This window comes from Bufo gargarizans, chromosome 6 (genome assembly GCF_014858855.1).
Source record: "Bufo gargarizans isolate SCDJY-AF-19 chromosome 6, ASM1485885v1, whole genome shotgun sequence".
Classification (NCBI taxonomy): domain Eukaryota; kingdom Metazoa; phylum Chordata; class Amphibia; order Anura; family Bufonidae; genus Bufo; species Bufo gargarizans.
This window is the reverse complement of record NC_058085.1, coordinates 14382248-14400563: the sequence shown is the minus strand read 5'-3', so window position 1 is coordinate 14400563 and position 18316 is coordinate 14382248.

Below are 18316 nucleotides of genomic sequence, written 5' to 3'. Positions count from 1 at the left end.
ACCAAGGATTGTGGTCCCAACATCGATCAGGGTTTCCACCAGAACCTACACTCACCTAAAGAATTATTAGGAACACCATACTAATACGGTGTTGGACCCCCTTTTGCCTTCAGAACTGCCTTAATTCTACATGGCATTGATTCAACCTTGCTGATAGCATTCTTTAGAAATGTTGGCCCATATTGATAGGATAGCATCTTGCAGTTGATGGAGATTTGAGGGATGCACATCCAGGGCACAAAGCTCCCGTTCCACCACATCCCAAAGATGCTCTATTGGGTTGAGATCTGGTGACTGTGGGGGCCATTTTAGTACAGTGAACTCATTGTCATGTTCAAGAAACCGATTTGAAATGATTCAAGCTTTGTGACATGGTGCATTATCCTGCTGGAAGTAGCCATCAGAGGATGGGTACATGGTGGTCATGAAGGGATGGACATGGTCAGAAACAATGCTCAGGTAGCCCGTGGCATTTAAACGATGGCCAATTGGCACTAAGGGGCCTAAAGTGTGCCCAGAAAACATCCCCCACACCATTACACCACCACCACCAGCCTGCACAGTGGTAACAAGGCATGATGGATACATGTTCTCATTCTGTTTACGCCAAATTCGGACTCTACCATTTGAATGTCTCAACAGAAATCGAGACTCATCAGACCAGGCAACATTTTTCCAGTCTTCAACATTCCAATTTTGGTGAGCTTGTGCAAATTGTAGCCTCTTTTTCCTATTTGTAGTGGAGATAAGTGGTACCCGGTGCGGTCTTCTGCTGTTGTAGCCCATCTGCCTCAAGGTTGTGCATGTTGTGGCTTCACAAATGCTTTGCTGCATACCTCGGTTGAAACGAGTGGTTATTTCAGTCAATGTTACTCTTCTATCAGCTTGAATCAGTCGGACCATTCTCGTCTGACCTCTAGCATCAACAAGGCATTTTCACCCACAGGACTGCCGCATACTGGATGTTTTTCCATTTTCACATCATTCTTTGTAAACCCTAGATATTGTTGTACGTGAAAATCCCAGTAATTGAGCAGATTGTGAAATACTCAGACCGGCCCTTCTGGCACCAACAACCATGCTACGCTCAAAATTGCTTAAATCACCTTTCTTTCCCATTCTGACATTCAGTTTCTAGTTCAGGAGATTGTCTTGACCAGGACCACAACTCTTCATGCATTGAAGCAACTGCCATGTGATTGGTTGACTAGATAATCGCATTAATGATAAATAGAACAGGTGTTCTTAATAATTCTTTAGGTGAGTGTATAATAGTGGCTCCAACCCCCACTTCTCATTCTCCACTTTCACATCCGAATTATCCGCGTGCAGCACCAGTCAGCCATCAGCCGGTAGCTGGAAGCAGTGTAGCACTGCATTTGGGAAGCGTCAATAGGCCGTGCTGAAGCTGATATGCTTAGGGAACAAACAGCACACCGCCGCAGAGCTGTTGCAGGGGGTAGGAGACCAGACTGAGCTGTGGCTCTTGCCACTCAACCTACAACCAGGCATGGTTGTGTGTGATAATGGCCGTAACTTGGTGGCGGCTTTGGAGCTCGGCAAGTTCACACACATCCCATGCCTAGCCTACGTCTTAAACTTAGTGGTTCAGCGGTTTCTCAAAACCTACCCCAATTTTCCTGAGCTACTGGTGAAGTGCTCTGCGTGTGTGCACATTTCCGCAAGTCATCAACAGCTTCAGCAGCTGCAGTAGCACTTGAAATTGTCAGCTCAACGGCTATTGTGCGACGTGAGCACTCACTGGAGCTCCACGTTACACTGTTGGCCAGGCTTTGTGAGCAGCAGAGGGCAGTAGTGGAATAGCAGCTGCTATATGGTCGTTGCATTTCCAGTCAGCTTCCACTAATCGGAAGCGAGGAGTGGGCAGGGATGTCTGACCTCTGTGAGATTTCAAGAAACTTTGAGGAATCAACACAGATGGTGAGCGGCAATAACGCCATTATCAGCGTAACCACCCCACTTTTGTGTTTACTCAAACGCTTTCTGCTCACAATTAAGGCCGGTGCTTTGCATGTGGAAGAGGTGCAATTGGGGGAAGAAGACATTACAGTGGGTGATAGCCAGACCACCCTCCGTCCGTCTTCTCAGCGCAAATTGGACGATGAAGAGGAGAAGGAGGAGGAGACGGTTGCCTCCGCTACAGAGGGTATACTTATGGAAGTTTAATTCCATCTGTTCAGCGTGGGTGGGCAGAAGAGGAGGAAGAGAATGAGGAGATGGAGAGTCTTCCTTCTGATGAGGACAGCGAAGTCTTGCCTGTTGGTACTCTGGCACACATGGCTGACTTCATGTTCGGCTGCCTTTCCCGCGACCCGCTCGTTATATGCATTTTAGACAACACAGATTACTGGGTGTTCACCCTTCTCGACCCCCGCTACAAAGAGAACTTGTCATCTCTCATACCTCAGGTGGAGAGGACGAGCAAAACGGTGCAATACCAGAAGGTCCTTGTTGAAACATTGCTCCAAAAATTTCCATCTGACAACGCTGGCAGCAGAGTCTGTACTTCCTTGGGCAACCAAGGAAGGGAGACAAGGGGAACATACAGCAGTTCCAACAGAGGCAGGGCAACACTCTCCAAGGCCTGGGACAGTTTCATGACACCCCGCCAGCACCCTCATCCTGATGCACGGCCTAGTGCCACAAGGAGGTAAACGTTTTGGAAGATGTGAAGGGGTGCGTAGCAGACTGTGTCAGCGTCCTCAGTGATCCCTCAGTGCCAAGCTGGACTCGTGGCACGAGCTGCCGCTCTACGCCTTGGAGGTGCTAGCCTGCCCTGCTGCCAGCGTTTTGTCTGAGCAGGTATTTAGTGCTGCTGGTGACATTATAACAGATAAGCGTATCCACCTGTCAACTGAAAATGCTGACAGGTTGACTCTTAGAAAAATTAACGAGGCCTGGATTGCCACTGACTTCTCAGCTCCACCAGATAATACCCTTGTATATATGCCCTTGAATATAATTTTTTACAGGGTCAGCTCACCCGCAGGCCCTCTCATTTAAATTTTTACAGGGTCAGCTCACCTGCAGGCCCTCAGCGAAAATATTTTAGAGGGTCAGCTGACCAGTATGCCCTCACCTATAATGTTTTAGATGGTCAGCTCAGCAGCAGACCATCACCCCTAATGTTTTTGAGGGTCACCAGCAGGCCATCAATCATACTTTTTCTGTAGACGGTGTCCACTGCGGACAGTTAAATTCTCCACACCACATCTGCTGTATAAAGTGTGCAGATTTAAAAAAATAAATCTTTTAGAGGGTCAGCTCACCAGCTGGCCTTCAGCAGAAATCTTTTAGAGGATCAGCTCACCAGCAGACCCTCAGCGGAAAACTTTTAGAGGGTCAGCCCACCAGCAGGCCCTCAGTGATATTCTTTTAGATGGTCAGCTTACCTGCAAGCCCTCGTATATCTGTGAGATACAGTGTACCTTTGCCGTAGACGCTGCGAACAGTGTCATTACCTGTGGTACCTCTCCTGTATAATGTTTCCTCATCCTAAATACCTATGACATTCCCTGTAATTTTTTAGTACTTATTCCAATGACAGGGCCTCTTAAGAGTCCTGTATTGTTATTTATCGTCACTACCTCCCTGAGTTGGGAGTGGGTAATTTGCGCACCCTCGTCTGCTATTCTTGGAAGTGGTACCCCTAGCCGTTACTCAGGCTCTCTCTCTGGAAGCGAACCCTGATTCCCTGTTCCCTTTGGTCACCATGGTAGGCGCATAAAAGAACATTGAAAGTTGATAGTGCAGACATCCAAATGGATCGTCAACATCACAGGGACGTGCGATCACCCAGAAGTTAATCTAGAGGCAACAAAGCGGCAGCAGGCCCTTGCACATAATGTTTGAGAGGGTCAGCTCACCAGCAGGCCCTCACCTATAATCTTTTACAGGGTCAGCTCACCAGCAGGCCCTCACCTACAAGTCCAGTCTCACTATCCAAGAGTCTGGTCAACACAATCCTCACCACCTGGGGTCGCGTAACTACTTAGCACGGAGGAGTATCGTTGGTTATCGGAATGAACATCACAAATCGTCTCGATCCACCCGCTCACAACGGCCATGCACCACAACCCACAAAATTGAGAAAGAGGTATCAATCTGTCAATCCTTTCTGTGTTGAGCCAGGTGAGGTTTCCCGTGTGTAGTAAAATTTAACCGCAGGCTCTACTCCTGGTGATGCCCTTCCGTCAATTAGTTGAAATTTCAGCTTTGCAACCATACTCCCCCTGGAACCCAAAGAGTTTGTTTTCCCAGAAAATTCTCGGAGGGTAATGGGAATAACGCCGACAGATCGCCTGTTGTATCGTTTTCAAACCTCCGACTTTCATTGTTGATTAATGAAAACATTTGTGGCAACAAATGCTTTTGCTGTGGTTCGTCATGCTCTGGTCCAAGAATTTAATCTCTAGCGGTACAATACGGATGCCACTGGCCCCAGTTCCGAAAATCAACAAATTTTTGGGCTGTACTTGTACTTTATATACAAGTAAATATACAGGAAAGAATGTTTCCTAACAATCTTTACTCTACAATCGATTTTATCTTTGGTTTTGTGGTCAGTCTGTAAAAGTGGTGTACTACTCGGACAACATCGCTCCCAGCAGCGACATGGGAGTCCAAGATGCATGCAGACATCCTCCCCATGCTGTTCCTGAACCGTTTCAGTGGTGTTTCCATCAATTTCTGAACTTTTTATATGAACCAGGCACACTCCCCTCTTCAAAGCAGGGGGTGCCTGGTTTAATGCTCAGGTCCTCCCATTGACGAGCACCCGAGCATTCCAATGTGTTCAGCTAGAACACCCGAACACTAAGGTGCTCGATCTTTACTACTCCTATCCTGTGGCCACTATGAATGTAGAGGTGGTCACACATGCTTACCTCTCCCTTTTCATTTAATTGGAAATCCCGAAACACTTAAGCAACAGCTGTGACCTAAATGTCTATGATGAGCAAAATGATTTTCTATTTAACACAAAGTGGAAATTGTACAGTACTTGATTACTGTACAATTTCAATAAGTGGTGATGTCAAGCAACACAACAAGGACTGAATTTGAGTTCATCACTGGTAAGTCCTTTTAAAGAACACATAAATTTTCATACCTTTTCTATTTTCTCAACTCCTTTGCTGCTAGTTATGGACAGAGAAAATTATTCTTTAAGCCCTTAGGCCCCTTTCACATGAGCGACTTTTCTGCACAGGTGCGAATGTGAATGCATAGCACCCGCACTGAATTTCAATGGGTCTGAGTCCAATTTTTTTTTTCACGCATCAGTTCTGCGTAGCGTGAAGAACACAGCATGTTCTATATTCAGCGTTTTTCACCAGCCCTGGTCCCAGAGTGAATGGGGCTTCAGGGAAAAATGCATTGCATCTGGAAGCAAGTGTGGATGCAATGCATTTTTCACTGATGGTTGCTAAGAGATATTGTTTGTAAACCTTCAGTTTGTTATCACGTGCGTGAAAAACGCATCAAAACAGATTGCAACCGCATGGAAAAAACTGAACAACTGAATGCAATCGCAAACAAAACTGACTGAACTTGCTTGCAAAATGATGCGAGTTTCACTGAATGCATCCGGAGCCAATCTGTATAGTTTGTGTGAAAAAGGCCTTATACCAGGCATCTCAAACTGCGGCCCTCCAGCTGTTGCAAAACTACAACTCCCACAATGTCCTGCTGTAGGCTGATACCTGTAGGCTGTCCAGGCATGCTGGGAGTTGTAGTTTTGCAACAGCTTGAGGGCTGCAGTTTGAGATCCCTGCCTTATAGAGTCCTAATCAAAAGTTTCGGACCACTTGAAAAATGGCAAAAAATCATATTTAGCATGGCTGGATCTTAACAAGGTTCCAAGTAGAGCTTCAACATGCAACAAGAAGAAATGGGAGTGAGACAAAACATTTTTTGAGCATTCAATTTAATGAAAACAACGAATAAACTGAAACAGGCTGTTTTTCAGCTGATCAAAAGTTTAGGACCACATGCCTTTAAAAGGCTAAATCTGTGCAAAGATGTGGATTCATTGTCATTTTCTGTCAGGTAGTCACACGTTGTGATGGCAAAGGCAAAAAAAACTCTCCCTTTTTGAACGTGGTCGGGTTGTTGAACTGCATAAGCAGGGTCTCTCACAGCGCGCCATCGCTGCTGAGGTGGGACGCAGTAAGACAGTCATTTGGAATTTCTTCAATTCTTAAATGAACCTGAGGGTTATGTAACAAAAAGTCAAGTGGAAGACCCCAAAAAATGTCATCAGCACTAAGCCAGAGGTTCCAATTGGCTGTCCGTCAAGACTCTGGACGATCCTCGACCCAAATTATGGCCCTTACTAGTGCTGACTGCAGCCCCATAACCATCAGACGGCATCTGAGACTGAAGGGCTTCAAAAACAAAAAATGTCTTCAAAGACCTCGTCTCCTTGAACGCCACAGAACTGCTCGTTTGGACTTTGCAAGAGAGCACCAAACATAGGACATTCAAAGGTGGAAGAAAGTTTCAGTCTCTGCTGAGAAAAAAATTAACCTTGATGGTCCTGATGGTTTCCAACGTTACTGGCATGACAAGCAGATCCCACCTGAGATGTTTCCTACGCGCCACAGTGGAGGGGGCGCCATAATGGTCTGGGGTGCTTTTTCCTTCAGTGGAACAATGGAGCTTCAGGAAGTGCAACGGCCGCTGGCTATGTCCAGAGGTTGCAGAGAGCATTCCTCATGACTGAGGGCCCTCGTCTGTGTGGTAATGACTGGGTTTTTCAACAGGACAACGCTACAGTACACAATGCCTGCTGGACAAGGGACTTCTTCCAGGAGAATAACATCACTCTTTTGGCCCATCCTGCGTGTTCCCCTAATCTAAATCCAATTGAGAACCTTTGGGGATAGATAGCAAGGGAAGTTTACAAAAATCAACAACAGTTCCAGACAGTAGATGGCCTTCGTGCGGCCGTCTTCACCACTTGGAGAAATGTTCCCACTCATCTCATGGAAACGCTTGCATCAAGCATGCTGGAACGAATTTTTGAAGTGATAAATAATAGCGGCGGAGCTACTCATTACTGAGTTTATGTTTGGAGGTTGGATTTCTGTTTTGGGGGAGTTTTGTTTTTTGTTTTTGTTTTTTTGGGAGGTGTGGTCCTAAACTTTTGATCAGCTGAAAAGCAGCCTGTTTCAGTTTATTCGTTGTTTTCATTAAATTGAATGCTCAAAAAATGTTTTGTCTCACTGACATTTCTTCTTGTTGCATGTTGAAGCTCTACTTAGAACCTTGTTAAGATCCAGCCATGCTAAATATGATTTTTTGCCATTTTTCAAGTGGTCTTAAACTTTTGATCAGGACTATATCTTTAGTGCAGTCAGCAATTAAGTCTAATAGATTTTGTATCAAGGAAACATAACTTAAGTGACTGGTTCCAAAGGCAGCTAAGTGTTTTTTTTTTCTTCAATAAGCCCACAATAAGATCCTGTTGGTACCCTGGTAGGTCAGTCCAACTGTGGTTATGGATGTAACTAAGGCTACTTTAACACCCGCATTTTTGATGGATCTGGCAGGGATCAGCAAAAATGCTTCCTTTCTGATAATACAACCATCTGCATCCGTTATAAACGGATCCAGTTATATTACTTTTAAAATAGCCAAGATGGATCTGTCACGTTTTCAATTGTGTCAGAGAATACAGATCCGTCCCCATTGACTTACATTGTGTGTTAGGACGGATCCATCTTGCTCCGCACCACATCACAGACAGAAAAACGCTGCTTGCAACATTATTCTGTTCGCGATGGGGATGCAGCCAAACGGAACTGAATTCATTCTGTATAGTGTATCAGGTTAGCTAATCAACAGGCTTGAACTTTGAAGTAGTTTTCTTTTTCTTTTCTATATTTAGAGAACTTTCTTGACTTTTTTAATGTTCTTCTGGTCTCCACTACTGCTACTTGTTAAGAAAACTTAACTACAGTAATCCCTGTGATGGAAATATCTCCACATAAGAAAATAATTTGGAAACATTACCAACATATATTTTACTTGTAAAAGATAAAATGCAATTTTAAACCTTATTATAAAATATACTTGCAATCTTGTGAAGGTGATAATTTGTGATTAAAATAAACTGCTCCTACTGTGCTTTCCAAGGGAATCAGACCTTCTGAAAGCATACATGATCTCTTCTAAAGATGCATAAATATATTATAGACCATAGAATAAAATGTGAGCATCAAACACATTAAGCTGCTCTCCAGATCCTTAGATACACAGCAGGATATTTGTTGAGTGATGCATTTTTCTCCATTAAAAATAATGATTCAGTGCTTACAAATAGGAGTCTAGGGATGGAGTGAGGTTTATGTCTCAAGCTAATTATTGCTTTAAATTGTTCAAAATAGCCTAATTAATGTAATTTTTTTTTAGATATGCATGAGAACTCAACTGAGATTGGCTATAAAAAAAAGTGAAACATACTCTGTTTTAGAGAGATGCCACAGAAATAGAATTTTTTTATTAACCATAAGGAACACTGTGCCTTACAGTAACACACATAGGGAGTCTGCTGTGGTAGTAAAATTATACTGTGAGTCAGTATGACACTCACATGACAGGCGTCGCCCTTAGAATCACTTCACTTATTTGGGACAAAACTGACCAAATAACTCAAGTGTCAACTCAGCCTTACAGGTCGATGTTAGTGCCAGGTATAAAGAACTGTGCAGAGGCCCAAGATCCTACTGTAGCGTGATAGAGCGCACTCCTTTTACACCGTCGTTAGCTGATTCCACATAGATGTCTACAGAATCTGTTCTATGAAATGCTTATACAAGCAGAGCCCCCTGACAGAGCGGAGAGGGTGTCAGCATTATGTGTGTGTTGACATCACTGATTATTTTGCCCTTCCTATGATCCATCAGAACAATAACCCCCCAAAAATCTATCCTGTCTGTTGAGCATCCGCCTTCACTCGGTCAGCATTTGGTCAGTAATCCATCAGTACTGGTAAAGCCCCCCAAAAAAAACAGCAGTGGATCTGTAACACCCCAGAGTGGTGTTACCACTTCTGCACCCTGCTAATATCTTTAATAGCTTAAATATCTAACAAAATGTAATCTTATGTATTTTGTTCAGGTCCTCCACAATGTGCATTCCTAATATCTTTATGCAATTGTTTATATGTAATGTGCCTGGTTCACCAGCAGGTGGCAACATTTATGGCAGAGCTGTCTTAAACAGAATGGAACTCACCATTCCATTCTCCCCCCTTTTTGGCAGAAGTGTGAGAGTTCTGTTTGCTACCGGAAGGAGGTGGGGCAGTTCTGGTTTGTTCTGGTTGAGACTCCATGTTGGAGCTGCCTAGATTCTAACCTACTTTTTGACTGAACAGAAGTTCCACTACAAGAGTGAAGTGCAGCATAAAGAGGAAACAAAGACACAAATTAGCTTGCCAATACAGCAGAGTGAGAGAAAGATTATTATTATTATTATTATTATACACACTTATATAGCGCTACTAATTCCGCAGCGCTTTACAGACATTATCATCCAACTGTCCCCAATGGGGCTCACAATCTAAGGTCCCTATCAGTATGTCTTTGGAGTGTGGGAGGAAACCGGAGTACCCAGAGGAAACCCACGCAAACACGGGGAGAACATACAAACTCCATGCAGATGTTGCCCTTGGTCGGATTCGAACCTAGGACCCCAGCGCTGCAAGGCACCAGTGCTAACCACTGAGCCACCGTGCTGCCCAGATATAGCAGAGTGGAGTTTTCCTGCCAGTTTAATGCTAAACCCTGCTGGAACCAAGACAAAGCCTGAAACTGGAGAAACGTTTTTTTCAAGTAAAGCTTCCATTGAACGTCATCTCAAGGTCTGGACTCAAGTTATTTCTTTAAATCCCTCAATTATTCCCAATATGTATTGCTTTGAAGTCAAAGCCTGGGGTCTGGCCGTATCCAGGTAAGACAGTGACACACATAAAGAGACAATTTAAGCTGCAACATACCACTCAGCATTTCCTACACCTGAGACGCGATAGGAAGGGCCCTGGGGGGGAGGCGCCGTTGCAGATCCAAAACAGAGATGACACATGAATGGAATATTTGCATGTCTTCTGTGCTTTGTACACACTCCTGCTTTTGGCTACTAAATCCTAAGCCAGTTCTGATTGGACCATACAGGCCTTACAGATGCTACACCAAAAGAATCAATTGTGCATTTTTCCTTCCTTCTGACAGATCAGAAAAAGGGTCAAATAAATTATGTCAACCAGGCCAAAAAGGCAAAATAGTGGCCCATTCATGGAGTGGGGATGTTGGGAGAACAGCTTGAGAAGTCCACAGAGTGGCCCAATGACATAGTGTTGGAGTAGCAGCAACATGAGGAGACCACAGAGTGGCCCATTTACATAGTGTTGAGGTGGCAGCAGCATGAGGAAACCACAGAGTGGCCCAGTGAGATAGTGTTGAGTTAGCAGCAGCATGAGGAGGCCACGGACTGGCAAGGTGACATAGTGTGGAGGTGGCAGCAGCAGCATGAGGATGCCATTGAATGGCCCAGTGACATAGTGTCGAGTTAGCAGCAGCATGAGGTCATAGAGTGGCCCAGTGACATAGTGTTGAGTTATCCATAGATACACAATATCTATGGATACCTAAAAGTAATCAAAGCCACACATAGATAAATGCAAAAATAAGATCTTTATTAATCAATGCAACAATGAGTAAAAAATTCTGGGAATGTTGAAAAGTGGAAAAACAGGCAAACCCCAAAGCAGAGGTAATATGTGGTAATAAATATTTCATCGGTATATAACCAAAACTTGAGACATATTGAATCACCAGTTAATCCAACACAGAAAGTACTGATTAATGAGGTAAAATACAGTAGCGTGGGGATACCAGGTATTTATAGTGGGGTGACAATGAACATAAATCATCTACCCCATAAATGGATCATCCCTTATCCCAGGAAAAATTTCCTACTGCAACTCATTATAAACAGAAAATTCACTGAGTGAAAAACTGGGTATAGCAGGGTATATGTGGTGGCATGGCCGATACCCTACACAGCCAACAACCAACCACACCCTGAGCATAAATACAAGAGGAAAAATACCTGTAATGATAAATACGAGCCAAAAGCCCAACATACGTTTCGAAAAATGTGCTTCTTCCAGGGGGTGGTAATAAATATGAAATATTTATTACCACATATTACCTCTAGTGAAAAATGAAGAAAGGGGTTCAGCTTCCAAAAAAGATATGTTCTTTATTCCAATAACACACAAAATTGTAACAAATCCAACATTGCAGACAGGTCTATGCGTTTCAGATACTCTAATACAGATCCTTATTCATGAATAAGGATCTGCATTAGAGTATCCGAAACGCGTAGACCTGTCTGCTATGTTGGATTTTTAACAATTTTGTGTGTTGTTGGAATAAAGAACATATCTTTTTTGGAAGCTGGACCCCTTTCTTCATTTTTCACTAGTTCTCGACTTGGTGCCCTTTCCGAGCACAGTCCGTGATTCCATTGCAAGATATATCAGGTGAGCGCAGCCTTGGACTTTTTTTTATTAGTGTTTCTCACATATTACCTCTACTTTGGGGTTTGCCAGTTTTTTTCACTTTTCAACACTCCCTGCATTTTTTACTCATTGTTGTATTGATTAATAAATATGTTATTTTTGTATTTATCTATGTGTGGCTTTGATTACTTTTAGATTTTCTTTTAGTGTGGAGGTGGCAGCAGCAGCATGAGGAGGCCACAGACTGGCAAGGTGACATAGTGTGGAAGTAACATCATCAGCATGAGGAGACCACAGAGTGGCACAATGACAGAGTGTGGAGGTGGCAGCAGCAGCATGATGAGGCCACATACTGGCAAGGTGACATAGTGTGGAGGTGGCAGCAGCAGCAGCATGAGGAGGCCACAGAGTAGCACAATGACAGAGTGTGGAGGTGGAAGCAGCATGAGGAGGCCACAGAGTAGCACAATGACCGAGTGTGGAAGTGGCAGCAGCATGAGGAGTCCACAGACTGGCAAGGTGACATGGTGTAGGGGGGCAGCAGCAGCATGAGGAGACCTGAGTGGTGAGGTGGCAGCAGCATCAGGAGACCACAGAGTGACCCAGTGACAGAGTGGGGAGGTGGGTGGCAATAATAGTACACGCTGACTTTGGTGGGGGTAAGAAGGAGCACTTGGCATCAGATGTGTGGAATAAGGTGGGTGGCAGCATCAGAAAAGTAGCTGAGGCAGGTAGCCAAAAGAAACCGGCCTCTTATGTCAAGGTTTGGGTGAGGCAGCATGGATGATCTAAACAGATGCATCAGGCATTGGTGGGTGGAAATCCTGGCTGATTCACTCCTGATTCATCTTGACAAAGGTCAGTCTCTCCACATTTTGGAGACAGGTGAGTTCTCCTTACGGTAACTATGGCCCCCCTGCACTAAACACCCGCTCTGATGCCACACTACTGGCCAGGCAGTACAGCTTTTCCAGGGCAAACTTGACAAGTTGCGGCCACAAATCCAGTTTGGCTGCATAGTAGTCCAGCGGATCTTCAATGTGGGGTGGCAGGGTGCTGTGTAAGTATGCCACCACTTGCTGGTTCAGGTTCTGCTCCAGGTCTAGCTCTTGCTGCTGGTGAGTAGTTTCTTCACTAGGTGGGTCAAGAAAGCTGCTCATCATCGACTTTAGACTCAAGCAGCTGCTGATGGAACTGGTACTGCTCCTACACCCCTACCCCGCCACAGCAGCCATGGCCGTGGAACAAGAGCACAGATGGCCCTCCTGGTCATATCTGCAAGAGGATGGATGATGGCGCAGATAGGTAGTGGCCAACCTATAAGAAGGAATTATAAAAAATATCAGAAATGTCAGAGAGAGTATTAGTTTAGGAAGGGGATAGGTTTCAGGAAAAAAGTGGAGAAATAAAATATATTAAATAGTGTCTGTTATATTTGTCCTTGTTATGTTGTTTTTATTTTAATTTTAAATAAATTTAATTGCAACATTTTACATACTGTATTTGTTAATGTATAATCAAACATGGCTATGCAGAAACATCAAATGTTTGTACAGAATATTTACAGGTAAAATAATAACTAAATTCTTGCAGAAAACAAGCAGCAGAACTTATTGCATAAAAACCCTATTAATCAATTGTTGGGTGCCCTGTAGCACTTGAGGTCTAGATCAAAGTTCTTTTCCATATAACCCAAAATAACTCTGAAGCTCAGTGCTGCAAAGTTTCATTATTTTAATTTTTTTTTAATTAATATGAATACAAAAAATCATAGTACACATAGTAAATGAAAGTACATTCCTTTTCCACTGTTGATTGCTCATGTTTTTACTCTCTACACTCCCTACTAACCTGGTTATGTGGTTAAATATTCAGTATGGTAGAAATGAGATGTCTAATTCAACATATTGTCACCGCCAGATCTCTGAGAAGTTCTGACAGACGTTTTTCAGTACCTCCTGCATGATGTTCTTTTGTTTTTGGTTTCGCTTTGACATCTCTTCTCCCTCTTCCAGCTGTCATCTATTAGCAGTGATTGCCTCCCTTTATATCCCCTCCCATACTGCCTCACTTTGCGGTTTATACTACTTCCTGGATTGTGCTCATTGCTAGAAGTTTGCTACTGCTGGTTTCTCAGTTAAGTCTATCCCTTTATTTGTGTTTTCCTGTTGGCTTGATTCTAGGTGACCCTGACTCCCTCCGTATTAAGTGCAGGGAGCCGGTGGTCGTGTCCCCTCACTATTATAGGGTTTTCAGGTGTCACTCAGTCTAGGTATGTGGACATGCAACTTTCTGTCACAGAGATCTTTGCATGGGCTGAGCAATCAGGGAGAGCTATAGGGCTTTAATAGGGCTCACCCTTTTGTTCCTTAGTTTGGGATCAAGTCAGTCAGATCTTTATTTGTTACTTCTTGTTGTCTGCAACACCATCCGTGACACATATTATGACACAGCATAGATCAAGAGTATGGAAACTCAGATGAGACAACTGGCAGACAAACCATCAAGAGTATATCCTGGGGGAAAAAACAAACAAAACAATTTACAGTGGTTTCACATAGAGCATTTTAGGAAGAATGTTTTTTATGCATTTCTTTGAACAAAGAAGTGTATGCAGCAGGATAGAGAAGTCTAAGGGTACAGCAACATGGCACCAAAAAAGTCAGGCAATATTTCATGTAGTGCATTTCAATGGTGTCACAATGAGACCTGTGACATGCTGCAATGCCGCAGTCACAGAAATCCATCCAAGTAGTTTCTTTTTTTGAGACTGTCATTTCACAGCAGCAGCATGTCACATATCGCACTGCAACACAATTAAAAATACATTACATGAAGTGTTTCATGACAAATGTAGCCATACCCATTTGTGTCATAATACTTTTCTGTGAATTGCTGTTTTGCGGCACGTCACTCTGTAACAGTAGCCCAAGAGATAAATTTATATTTCCCATTCCTTTTTATCTATTTACGTCTTTGACTTGCAAATTAGTTGTTTCCAAAAAGAAAAGAGAGCTGTGCACCTGATGCCTCCAGATATTAAGTAGCTATCCTATAAGTCAATGTTTGACCTTATAAACAGTCCTTAAGACATAACTTAGCATTATAGCCAATCCAGTTCCTCATCTGAAGGCAGCTGTTTCAGAAGGATTGCCCCTCATCAGTGCAGAGCAGAGAGAACTGGCTTAGCTCTTTTCACATCTAGGTTTTCTTCCAATTTTAATGCATACACATGATGTATACTTCAAACAGATGCGACAAATGTGGCATCCGTCACCATAGGGATCCACAATGAAAAAAAGAACATATCCTTTAACATATACATTTTTTGTTGGATTCTGCAGGATGGGAAAGTGTATTGTACTATGCCTTGCATCCTTTTTTACCCCAATGTGTATGTTAAACATAGGGCAAAAACATGATGTTACTAGACCCTTAAATGGGTGAGAAACCTTTCTCAGGATTCGAAGGGTACTATTTCTGCTCATGGAGAACGACTTGGTAGGTGTAAGGAGTCTTATAGGCCAGTCAACGCTCCTCTGTAAAAAAAAAAAAAAAAAAAAAAAAAAAAGTATGCAAATTAACTCTTTTTTCAAAAAGAAAAAAAAGAGCTTCTAATGCCATCAGATGCAAGGCCGCAAACCTATAAGCCAATGTTCAACTTTTTAAACAGCTCTTGAAATAAAATGTAAAATTATTGCTAACCCAGTATCTCATCCGTAGTCAGTTTCTCGGGGTTTAAAAACTGCCACAAAAACTGCAGCATTGTAAAAAAATGTGTGTGAAGCCACACCTAGATGAGCGAATTGATTCTATAGAATCAAAATTCAACACTGTTGTTTTCTGATTCTGATCAGGATTTCTTGAGATTCAGTTCAAGAGAAGATAAAGAGGGAGAAGGGGAGATAGAGAGAACATTTCCAGGTATTTAAACATTTTCAATTCAGTTAGAATCGATTCGTACCCAAATCATATTTCTTGGCTGATTAGAAAAATTTAACTGGAATGAATTTTAGGAAACTCGCTCATCTCTCCTTTGTAAACCAAAACCAGGAGAGGAACCTACAAAGAAAACGTATAATCGAAAAATGTATGCTCTTGCTTGTTTTGGACCCAGGCCTGGTTTTGGTTTACAAATACTGATGAAAAATACTAACCATATACTGATTGTGTGAAAGTGTCCTAAATGTGAATTCTTATACATGTGCATTAAATGTGCATCAACCCCCCTGAGTAGGTAGTGTAAAGGATAGAAATGGTAGTGGCTCTGATTTAGTATTGTCATGGTGTACTCCCTCAGGCCATTGCTCCCTAGGGATCAATGCAGTGGAATTATAGAACTGAAGAAGGAGGCCAGAGTTAAACAAAACAAAGTGTTTTTTTACTAAGTGCAACTTACTGTAGAACTTTAAATACAGACAGCAATTTCCAATGGAGCAAAGAATCTGGAGGCAGGTTGAATGAGGTCATATTGGCCTATGGGGTGATGTATTTCTTAGCTGTAGTCCCTCACCTTACACCTAAAGTGTCTGTAGATGCTGGTTATAGCTGTTCACTCTGCTGTCGAGCTCCTCAAGGCTTCACTTGAAGCAGAAGAATATGTGATCACAAGAGATGAACAAATTTTTCAAAAATTCGATTCAACGGTTCGCCTAATTTTTCGGGAAAAATTTGGTTTGATACGAATATATATTTCCTGGCTGCAGAGAACCTGTATAGTGGTATAGAACACTGTGCCTTGTAGTAACACACAGAGGGAGTCTGCTGTGGTAGTGAAATAATACTGCGAGTCTATATGACATGCAGATGACAGGAGTCGCTCTTAGAATCACTGCACACTTCACTTATTTGGGCAGTCAAAGGGCCAAAACTGACCAAATAACTCAAGTATGAACTCAGCCTTACAGGTCGATATTAGCGCCAAGAAGAAGCGCACTCCTTTTACTGTCACCAGCTGATTGCACATAGATGTTATCAGTACCTGTTCTATTAAATGCTTATACAAGTGGAGCCCCCGACAGAGTGAAGAGGTTGTCAGCAGTAAGTTTGTGTTGACGTCACTGATTAATTTACCCTTCCTCTGATCTGTCAGAACAATAGCCCACAAAAAACTTATCCTGTCTGTGGAGCATACGCCTTCACTCTATCAGCATTTGCTCAATAATCCATCAGTATTGTTAATGCCAAAAAAACAGTAGTCGATCTAAAACAGAGATGACACATAAATTGAATATTTGCATCTCTTCTGTGTTTTGTACCCACTCCTTTTGGCTACCAAATCATAAGCCAATTCTGATGGGACCATACAGGCCTTACAGCTGCTACACAGACAGGATCCATTGTGTGTCTCATTTTTCCTTCCTTCTGACAGATCAGAAGAAGGGTTAAACAAATAATGATGTCAGCCTGGCCAAAAGGCAAGATAGTGGCCCAGTCATGAAGTGAGAAGGGTGGGAACAGCATAAGGAGACCACAGAGTGGCCCAATGACAGGGTCTGGAGGTTGCGGCAGTATGAGGAGGCAACTGAGTGGCACCATGACAGAGTGTGGAGGTGGCAGCCGTATGAGAAGGCCACCGAGTGGCATAATGACCGAGTGTAGAGGTGGCAGCAGTATGAGGAGGCCACAGAGTGCACAATGACAGAATCTGGAGGTGGCCGCAGCAGCAGTAGCAGCATCAGGAGAACGCCACTGAGTGGTACAATGACAGAATCTGGAGATGGCAGCTGTATGAGGAAGTCACCGAATGGCACAATGACAGAGTGTGGAGGTGGCAGCAGTATGAGAAGGCCACCGAGTGGCACAATGACCGAGTGTGGATGTTGCGGCAGCAGCAGTAGCAACATCAGGCGAAGGCCACTGAGTGCACAATGACAGAGTCTAGAGGTAATGGCAGTATGAGGAGGCCATCAGGTGGTACAATGACAGAATCTGGAGTTGGCAGCAGTATGAGGAAGCCACAGAGTGGCACAATGACAAAGTGTGGAGGCGGCAGCCGTATGAGAAGGCCACCGAGTGGCATAGTGACCGAGTGTAGAGGTGGCAGCAGTATGAGGAAGCCACTGAGTGGCACAATGACAGATTCTGGAGGTTGCGGCAGTTGCAGCATCAAGAGAAGGCCACCGAGTGGCACAATGACAGAGTTTGGAGGTGGCAACCGTATAAGGAGGTCACCGAGTGGCCCAATTACAGAGTCTGGAGGTGGCAGCAGTATGAGGAGGTCACAGAGTGGCACAATGACAGAATCTGGAGGTGTCTGCAGCAGCAGTAGCAGCATCAGGAGAAGGCCACTGAGTGGTACAATGACAGAGTCTGGAGATGGAAGCAGTATGAGAAGGCCACTGAGTGGCACAATGACAGAGTGTGGAGGTGGTGGCAGCAGCAGTAGCAACATCAGGAGAAGGCCACTGAGTGCACAATGACAGAGTCTAGAGGTGGTGGCAGTATGAGGAGGCTACCAGGTGGTACAATGACAGAATCTGGAGTTGGCAGCAGTATGAGGAAGCCACAGAGTGGCACAATGACAGAGTCTGAAGGTGGCGGTTGCAGCAGTAGCAGAATCAGGAGAAGGCCACGGACTGGTACAATTAAAAAGTCAGAAGGTGGTAGCAGCATCAGGAGACCACAGAGTAGCAAGGTGACATAGTGTAGAGGTTGCGGCAGCATCAGGAGACCACAGAGTGGGAAGGTAACTTAGTGTGGAGGTGTCGGCAGCATCAGGAGGCCACGGTATGAGGAGGCCACAGAGTGGCATGACGTGGCAGCAGC